At 38.6% G+C, this 9,116-nt stretch overlaps 1 pseudogene; it reads left to right on the top strand.

Annotated features, from left to right (window-relative positions):
* The first annotated feature begins 354 nt into the window (after positions 1-354).
* Positions 355-1,424, top strand: LOC135704856 (histone-lysine N-methyltransferase Set8-like; annotated as a pseudogene).
* Positions 1,425-9,116: the final 7,692 nt, after the last annotated feature.

The following is a 9,116-nucleotide window of genomic DNA, read 5'->3' as shown; positions in this document are numbered from 1 at the left end:
GTGACAATTTCGTTTAGAGTAATCGATAATCGTTATTGTTTGTCCATGGTTGTTGTTGTTGTTGCTTTTTGCATTGTCGTTGTTGGCATTGTCGTTGTTGGCATTGTCGTTGTTGGCATTGTCGTTGTTGGCATTGTCGTTGTCATCGTTCTGGGTGAATTTGTAGGTCTGTACTCACACTCGGTAGCAAATTGGGAGACAGTGGGAAATGGTTATTGGCCTTTAGTTGAATATGCTGCTGTGATGAATATTTGATAACGAAAACTTGCTTGGTTGATCTATATTTCAGAAACTATGCTATTGACAAGGTTGATCTACTAGGGAGCTGCTGAAGTGCTGCCGATGGTGGTAAATATGGGTAGCACTACGTCGTCTTTCCCTGGGTGCATCAGGAGGATTTCACCGCCAAAATGTGATCCGATGTGGGGTAGTGCAGCGGCTTCACTTTCAATTAAAATGGAACCATCAGAGTATGCACTTGATCTCTCAAAGCCAACACAGGTTACGGAAATAGATTCGACAACGTTCCTAAGCCAGGACAGTAATTCATGTGATAGCGGCGACAGCGGAGTATTTATCCTATCTTCCGGTGCACTCGATCTAGTGGCTTCAGCCGATCGGAAACGGCGGAAACCAGCTACTCCGCATCGCATTTTGTGTCCGTCTCCTGTGAAGAATCCCATCGTTGCTAGCCCTTCAACGGCACTGGCACATTTGAACATCCAGAGCAAACGTACTACGAGGAGAAATGTCAAATCAAAACGAAGACTTCACACGAAAGAAATCAGAAAATGCACTGGAGGAAACAGAAGTAAACAGAAGTAACAAACTCTACCGGTGTCAACAATTTACCAAACGTGACAACTTCCGGTACAGGAGCGCTACTAAAACCAGAGTTGGACAAGAAGAAACCGGTTTTGAACGATTCTGTCAATCCAACTGCGCAGCAAAACACCTACAACAATAACCAAAGTAGTAAACAGTGTGAAGTTCCTACGGCCGTGCCGACAAATGCTGCTAAACACGGCGAAGCTGGGACCAACAAGAAGCTTACCGATTTCTTCCAAGTAAAGAGGAGCGTAAGGAAAACCAAAAAAGAAGTCCAATGGGAGCGTGAACGAGATATTGAAAAAGCTATTCGTGAAGAACGTGAAACGGGATTGAAGATCGCTCACTTCGAGGGTAAAGGACGTGGAATAATAACTACAAGACCCTTCATGAAAGGCGAGTTTGTTGTGGAATACATAGGAGATCTTATCGCCGTTGCCGAAACTAAGGAACGCGAACAGATATACGCTGAAGATGATAGTACAGGCTGTTATATGTACTATTTTAAACACAAAAATGTACAGCATTGCATCGACGCGACAGCCGAAAGCGGAAAGCTGGGACGGAAATCTTATGACCAAGACAGTGACTCTTAACAATCGGCCTCATCTGGTGCTAATAGCGAAAGAAGACATTTTCGAGGGAGTGGAAGTCACATATGACTATGGAGACCGTTCTAAGGAAGCATTACAGCACTACCCTTGGCTAGCGTTCTAGAGATGATTTCATTGCACGGAAATCAAAACGAAGTTTCTTAAATTTAATGCAACCAAAATTTGCGCGCTGTCCTAATGATGATGCTTTTACATCACTTCGGCTACAGCACGGAGCAAGCGTTTCACAGCCAAGTACCGCCATATTTTTTGTGCTGGAAGGAGCAGGAAACAGCGGAGTACAAGCATTTTGATGTTCATTTTCAATTCAGCATTGCATCGACGCGACAGCCAAAAGCGGAAAGCTGGGACGGAAATCTTATGACCAAGACAGTGACTCTTAACAATCGGCCTCATCTGGTGCTAATAGCGAAAGAAGACATTTTCGAGGGAGTGGAAGTCACATATGACTATGGAGACCGTTCTAAGGAAGCATTACAGCACTACCCTTGGCTAGCGTTCTAGAGATGATTTCATTGCACGGAAATCAAAACGAAGTTTCTTAAATTTAATGCAACCAAAATTTGCGCGCTGTCCTAATGATGATGCTTTTACATCACTTCGGCTACAGCACGGAGCAAGCGTTTCACAGCCAAGTACCGCCATATTTTTTGTGCTGGAAGGAGCAGGAAACAGCGGAGTACAAGCATTTTGATGTTCATTTTCAATTCAGCATTGCATCGACGCGACAGCCAAAAGCGGAAAGCTGGGACGGAAATCTTATGACCAAGACAGTGACTCTTAACAATCGGCCTCATCTGGTGCTAATAGCGAAAGAAGACATTTTCGAGGGAGTGGAAGTCACATATGACTATGGAGACCGTTCTAAGGAAGCATTACAGCACTACCCTTGGCTAGCGTTCTAGAGATGATTTCATTGCACGGAAATCAAAACGTAGTTTCTTAAATTTAATGCAACCAAAATTTGCGCGCTGTCCTAATGATGATGCTTTTACATCACTTCGGCTACAGCACGGAGCAAGCGTTTCACAGCCAAGTACCGCCATATTTTTTGTGCTGGAAGGAGCAGGAAACAGCGGAGTACAAGCATTTTGATGTTCATTTTCAATTCAGCATTGCATCGACGCGACAGCCAAAATCGGAAAGCTGGGACGGAAATCTTATGACCAAGACAGTGACTCTTAACAATCAGCCTCATCTGGTGCTAATAGCGAAAGAAGACATTTTCGAGGGAGTGGAAGTCACATATGACTATGGAGACCGTTCTAAGGAAGCATTACAGCACTACCCTTGGCTAGCGTTCTAGAGATGATTTCATTGCACGGAAATCAAAAACAAAGTTTCTTAAATTTAATGCAACCAAAATTTGCGCGCTGTCCTAATGATGATGCTTTTACATCACTTCGGCTACAGCACGGAGCAAGCGTTTCACAGCCAAGCACCGCCATATTTTTTGTGCTGGAAGGAGCAGGAAACAGCGGAGTACAAGCATTTTGATGTTCATTTTCTATTCCCAATTTTAGCATGAAAACAATAGTCTACATCTTGCAGTGGTAATCATCAAATATCAAGAGGATACTCTCTTGTACCGGAGTGAAAAAATACCTACACTACAATTTTTCACCACATATCTTGTGGCCAGAGTAACCTAACACACCAAACAAAACGGCAGCGTATCAGGAACACAACTAGTTATGTATTGTTTATTTACTATTTTCTTATAGTTTATATGCTGTGCACTGTGTAGTAAAACCGGAAAGAAAAGAAATTTTCCAAGCGTAATTGTAAATATATTGTAATTTACCATAAAATAAATTGTGAAAAATAGAAGTTTCAATATTTTGTTTCATTTTTATGTTAAGATTTATGGAATTATTTAATCCGGAATGACCTTAAACACCCGATGGCCGATTATCATGATGATAATATGTATGAGCTTTCATGAGAAGAGTGCCTGTAGAGAGTATTTGCAGTATGACGATTTTTTGAAAATTGCTGAATTCTCATATTGCTCTTTTCCAAAAACAAATTTCTACGTTTTGTTCTTTGTAGTAATAGCGATATTATGTAGAAATAATATGTTATTCAAAGTGCAAAATTATTGATGTTTTCAATATATTAACAGCATGGTTGATTTTCGCAACTGATGTCGCTAGTAAAACATGTTTACGGCGATTAATTTTGAATGCAGAAAATCGAAAAATGTTGATGTTAACGAAATAATAAACTTTTTTGATATTAAAGGTAGCTAGTGGAAGCTTTTATTTTAACCGTTTTCGTTTCTTAATCCGGTATTTTTGCAAAAATGTTTAAAGCTCTATGCATTTTTTGACGTAGGATTACGTCTTTCGGCAACATAATGGGGGTTCAATAATAAAAAAAAAAAAAAAAAAACAAACAAAATCGACCGCGTTACGAAAAGTGGATTTCATTTTAAACAACCCAAGTAACAATTCAGCAACCGTTTGGCATACACTCTAATTTATGATGGTTTTATAATGGTAATGAACAATTCATTTAGTTTAAATACAGCATTTCAAAATGTAAACCATTGCTGTTTAGTAATTCAGCTTTTCGCAGTTTTAAAAACCTCTTATAGTCTGGCGACAAAGTCGACGGTTGCCTTGTAAAAATAGATTTAAAGCAATTCTCAATCCCTCCATAAAACTGTTCTATAATTCAATCATAAACTTCATCAGCAATTGCTTATTAATGTCTTGATCAAATACTCTATAAAAGTGTTCTATCATTATAAAAGCAACCATAAAATCATTGAGTTTTAAATGACAGCAAATGGCATATTTTAATGCTTTTTAGTATTTTTAAAGTGTATTATAAAATCCACAATTACTTTGTTTATAAACTGAACTTAAAAAATATGGGTCCTCATAGGGAATTAAATCAAAATTTATGACAAGGAAATCTCGAAGGATAGACGAAGTAGGATGACAAATTCAAGCGATTCTAACGATCGTAGGGAAGTCATTATTATTATTATTATTATTATTTATTAGTGACACTTTATCACTTCTGTGACATTCGTGTCTCGTAGGGAAGTCGATTTCAGCAAAATTTACTTCTTTAGAAGATTCAGCACGTCCAGCTGAACCGGTACCAATAGGTGACGATCGGAATTACTTGGATCAGTATCGACAGCAAACTGCAGAACTGCCATTTAGCAGAGATTAGCTTATTTCCGATCCATAGCTGCGATTTTATTCGGCGAACTCATCACAAATTTCATTCCAGCGTATATTCCTGCGTCGTTTAATGGTGGACAAGCTGTTCGAAATACTAAATATAATACAACAGTATCGCACACTTTCTGAGTAGCTGCTTCCAATCCATTGCCTGGAAGAACGCTAGATCGCACAGCGCAACTATAGAAATATAAACAAACTTTGACGTTTAATTTTTTGCCCGCAGCTTTGCCTCCATAAATGCTGGTGGGTTAGGATAAAGCAAAACGGCTTTAGATTAATACAATTCAGTCTGCAAGTTTTCTTCGTAAAATCCTTTTTTAAACCTTATTAATTTGTTAGGGATTTCTTGAAAGCAAAACAACTTTTTCACAATTGGTTCATGAAAATCAACTATTATGCCGCCGCCATATAACAATTATTTTGTTGGTTTTTCTCAATCTTCGTTTTTCAATCTAGATTTCCTTGGATATAACTTTATTTTGGTCAATTTAGCAATAATCAAACTATTATAATAATTTAACAGGACTTTTATACGATTAGTTTTTATTTTAGTTATTTTGATAAGATCGTATGGTAATAATGAATTCTTTTCTATCTTGATTGATGTTTTTCTAGAGGATTTAGCAAGCAGCTAGGGAAAACGGCTCAAGAAAGGGTTTCATTGTTACCAAATAGCTTTTATTGTAGCTTAAATACGGTTTTCAAATGGTTCTCAATGCGTTCGTCATACAACCATTTTGCAGTAAAACAATCTTGAAAAGCTTCGAGAATACATCTTTCAGAGGTTTGATGGATGGTGGATGCATCAATGGCAAAACAGCCTTGACCAGGGTTTTATGAATGTTGTTTTATTGTAGCTTTGTATTATTTAATAAAACTTAAAATGTTACTGGGGAAACCAATCGATTGGAAATTTTTCTACGAATCTGCTTAAATGAACACTTTATCAATTTTCAATAAGTCACTATTGAAATTACACAAATGTCCAAATGCGTTCAAAATTATCACCGATTTCCTGCAAAAAGCATTTTCCCCAACACAGATTTCAAAATAGAATTCCATCCGGTCTTGCCGAACGGTGTTTATACAATCATCGTGTGTGGTGGTGTCCAGTCGGTCGTCATCATCAGCAGCAGCAGTGCTTTCGGTGCGTGGCGTTGAACATTGTTCTCCAGTACACAACGAAAGGCTTCCCGCAAGGAGCGCGCTGCAGCCCACATGAGCAACCATTCACCGAAGAAGGATGGAGAAGCCGCACCGCTAGTGATCGGATTCAGTTGCTCGTCCTAAGCCGCTGTGGGCTATCTATATATAGCGCGTCACCCTCGTTCCAAACAATATACAGCTTGCCAGCCTCATCCATGTTGAACACCCTAATAGATCAGCATTACTCAACCATCACGACAAGTTCACTCATCTTGCTGCCAAAGCTCTTTGATAATGTACCCAGCAACCAAACGTTTGTTGTTAAATGCGTAACAATAGGTATTGAAGTGGAACATACGAATTCTTGCAATTATCGAATACCACATGACCTTGTCAATTAACCAGAAACACTTCGAATTAAAGTAGGGTTTTCTCCAGAACGCTAGAAAAATGCAAAATAATCTCAAATTTATATGATTGATCGCGAATATCTCGCGATTGTAAAATTTAAGCAAGAAATTCCTCCAATCAATTTTCGCATTTTTTATTATCCATTGAATAAATTGAAAATTCCGTGCGTTTTGTGCACGAAAATGCGTAATTTTGTCATCAGAAAACGAGGCGTGGTTTCCCTAACACAGTTGCCGAATATTGATACTGAGCAAGTAATCCTACGTCAAATCTACGGTCGTGTCTTGGATATAACCTCTTACTTTTTTATTTATAGTAAAACAATATGACATTTTTTGAAATTCAGACATTCAGAGATATTTTCACTTTGACTTTAAGCCACGTCGTATTATTTTATTTTAATATGGTAAGGTTTGTTTACAGCCCTTTAAGGGATCGATTTCTGTGATGCAAATGTAAAGCCTCTTTGAGATTTCTGTTCTTCCCATGTTGCCAATTTGTTTATTTCATTATCATTCTTCTTCTTCTTCGCATTTCAAGTTCATTGCTTATCGCATATTAACTTGTTGCGTACTCTCAACTTAGTTTCTACATGCACTTCCACAGTTATTAATTGAGAGCTTTCGATGCCTGTGCTATTTTTGCATTGTTATAATTGTGGCAAGTACAATCATACTCTATGCCCAGGGAGTCGAGAAATTTTCCAATCCGAAAAATTCCTAGACCCAACCGAGAATCGAACCCAGTCACCTCCTGCGTAGTCTTGCTTGTAGCTGCGCCTTTACCGTCTGACCTAAGGGAGGCCCCAGTTTTTGGCCCTTGTGGTCCTCTTATTAGCCCTATCTTAAATTTCTTACATTTTCATTCTTTTCTGAGTTTATTTCGATACAAGGTTGGAACATATTTTTACCACATATCTACGCATACCATGCAAATATATTTCTATTTTGATTTCGGCCATAAGCTGGTGCACTAGTGAAAAAACTGGCTCACTTACCCTACTTGTTGTTTTTTATTTAAATGATTTTAAATTCAATGCGGTCCTTGCAATTCTATGAAACCATAATCCATCGTTGAGAATTATTAGATTGGATCTATTGGAAATGGATGGAAATTGGTTGAAATCGACAGTAATGTTTTGGTATACCATCAAATTATATAAATTTTATTCTTCAAATAATTCCTGAGGGGTGAAAAAATTGATCCAATGTTCCATGGATAACTACAATGCCTTCTTCTTGTTTATTTATGAAACAATCAGTAATCTAGCACAGGTTGTCCCAAATAGTAGAACTGCTTAAAATAATAAGGAGTTAATGATAATCTCTTAACAATTCAAATGACCTTGGCATAAAAGGGAAAATAATTTCATTTGATAAAAATAAGACAATTCAGTCACGCCATTTTTACAGTTCACACTGGAATTGTGACGTTTCAGATGTTGGTTTCAATAACATGGCGGCATGTCACCCAGGTGGTGATAGCTGACCACGTTTTGCGTCCATTGCAGCAATGGAAGCGCTCTGACCCCCGTTTGCGTAACTGCCATATAATGAAACCACTGGAGGCAGCTCCAGTTCTGATGTATGAGGCTTTTTGGATAGCAGAAGATAAAGTGTTTATTGTGGTGTAACTTTTGACTATAGTTTTAAGATGTATTGTATAGTGACCAAGAATCCTCGGCTCTGTACAGTTAATTCGTTTGAGCCTTATCAAATAAACTAATAAACAACAGGGTTTTATGAATGTTGTTTTACAGTAGCTTTGTAGTATTTATGAAGGTGTCCGAAATTGGTTGATTTCCTTTATTTATGAGATTTTCAACCTCAACCACAGGCTGGTTCATCTCCGGGTCCGGTGTCTGAAATATGAATCAGAACGGTACATGCAGTGTACATGCCGCCGGCAAACATACAGCTTCAAAGATTAATGTGTTAACTACTCATTTTTCTTGAGGAGGGAACGGCGGTGAGCAATTTTTGAAAAGGGCTGCATGGAATGTAAAAGGTTTAAAACCACTGCTATAGATTGACATATAAAATTGGATAAGGATCGTTATTTATGTTTTAGGAAATAAAATGTCTCAGTTCCTCCACTACTGGCTCATCCACCGTAATTGAAGGATCTCCTTTTCTTTTCTTTTTTTATGAATTTGAAGAGAACAAATTGTTTATAGCTTATTTTTGATACAGTCCTAATCAGAGTTATCACGCATGGCCGTAGAATTTCGTCTTGTTGAGAAAAGATTAGAAACGCAATTGCTGGCTGCTTATTAAGCCAAGATAAGCGACCTATAGGGAAAACTTTAAAGATTATAAAAAGTTTTGGGGGCTCTATATAAAAGTTCCAGTCGAGCAGGGAAAAGGAAGTAAAGGAAGGAAAGAGGTCTAACTGAATGAATCAATTCCAGACGCCACCCGGAGCAAATGAATTAATTAGCCCGTCTCGGATCTCTGCCCAGGAGCACCTGAAATTATTCATTCACAAACCCGAACGAGACAAACACTTCACAAACTATGGGTCCATGTTCCTTGCGGCGACGACATGTCCTTCGATCGGCAGTCATGTTTGGTCAAAAGTGTGAAAGCGTGTAGCTACCGTAAACGTTGACTCCGGTGCGGGTGCACATATGGCCGAAAACCCGCTAACTAGGGAGCTTCGTCGGAGGTCTCCAGCCTTTTTCATCCCAGTGTGTGGTGTGTCGTTGTTATCTTAATTTTTATCTCCCAGAGCGCGCCACGATGCTCGATCTCAATTACGGGAAGATTCGCTCGATCGGAGCCGTCCATGACTACCCGAGCAAAGCTGAAGATCAAATTGAAATCAAAATTTGCTGTTATGATGTAACTTATTTTGAAAACTCCAGTTGATCTCATTTTGGTTGACTTAACGGTTAACACAGCAAAAATGAGAG

The sequence above is a fragment of the Ochlerotatus camptorhynchus genome, unplaced genomic scaffold (genome assembly GCF_037179485.1).
Source record: "Ochlerotatus camptorhynchus isolate MF236.1 unplaced genomic scaffold, CSIRO-AGI_Acam_v1.1 ptg000249l, whole genome shotgun sequence".
In the NCBI taxonomy this organism is placed as follows: domain Eukaryota; kingdom Metazoa; phylum Arthropoda; class Insecta; order Diptera; family Culicidae; genus Ochlerotatus; species Ochlerotatus camptorhynchus.
Note: the sequence above shows the minus strand (reverse complement) of the source record. Positions and strands in the feature narration are given on the sequence as shown.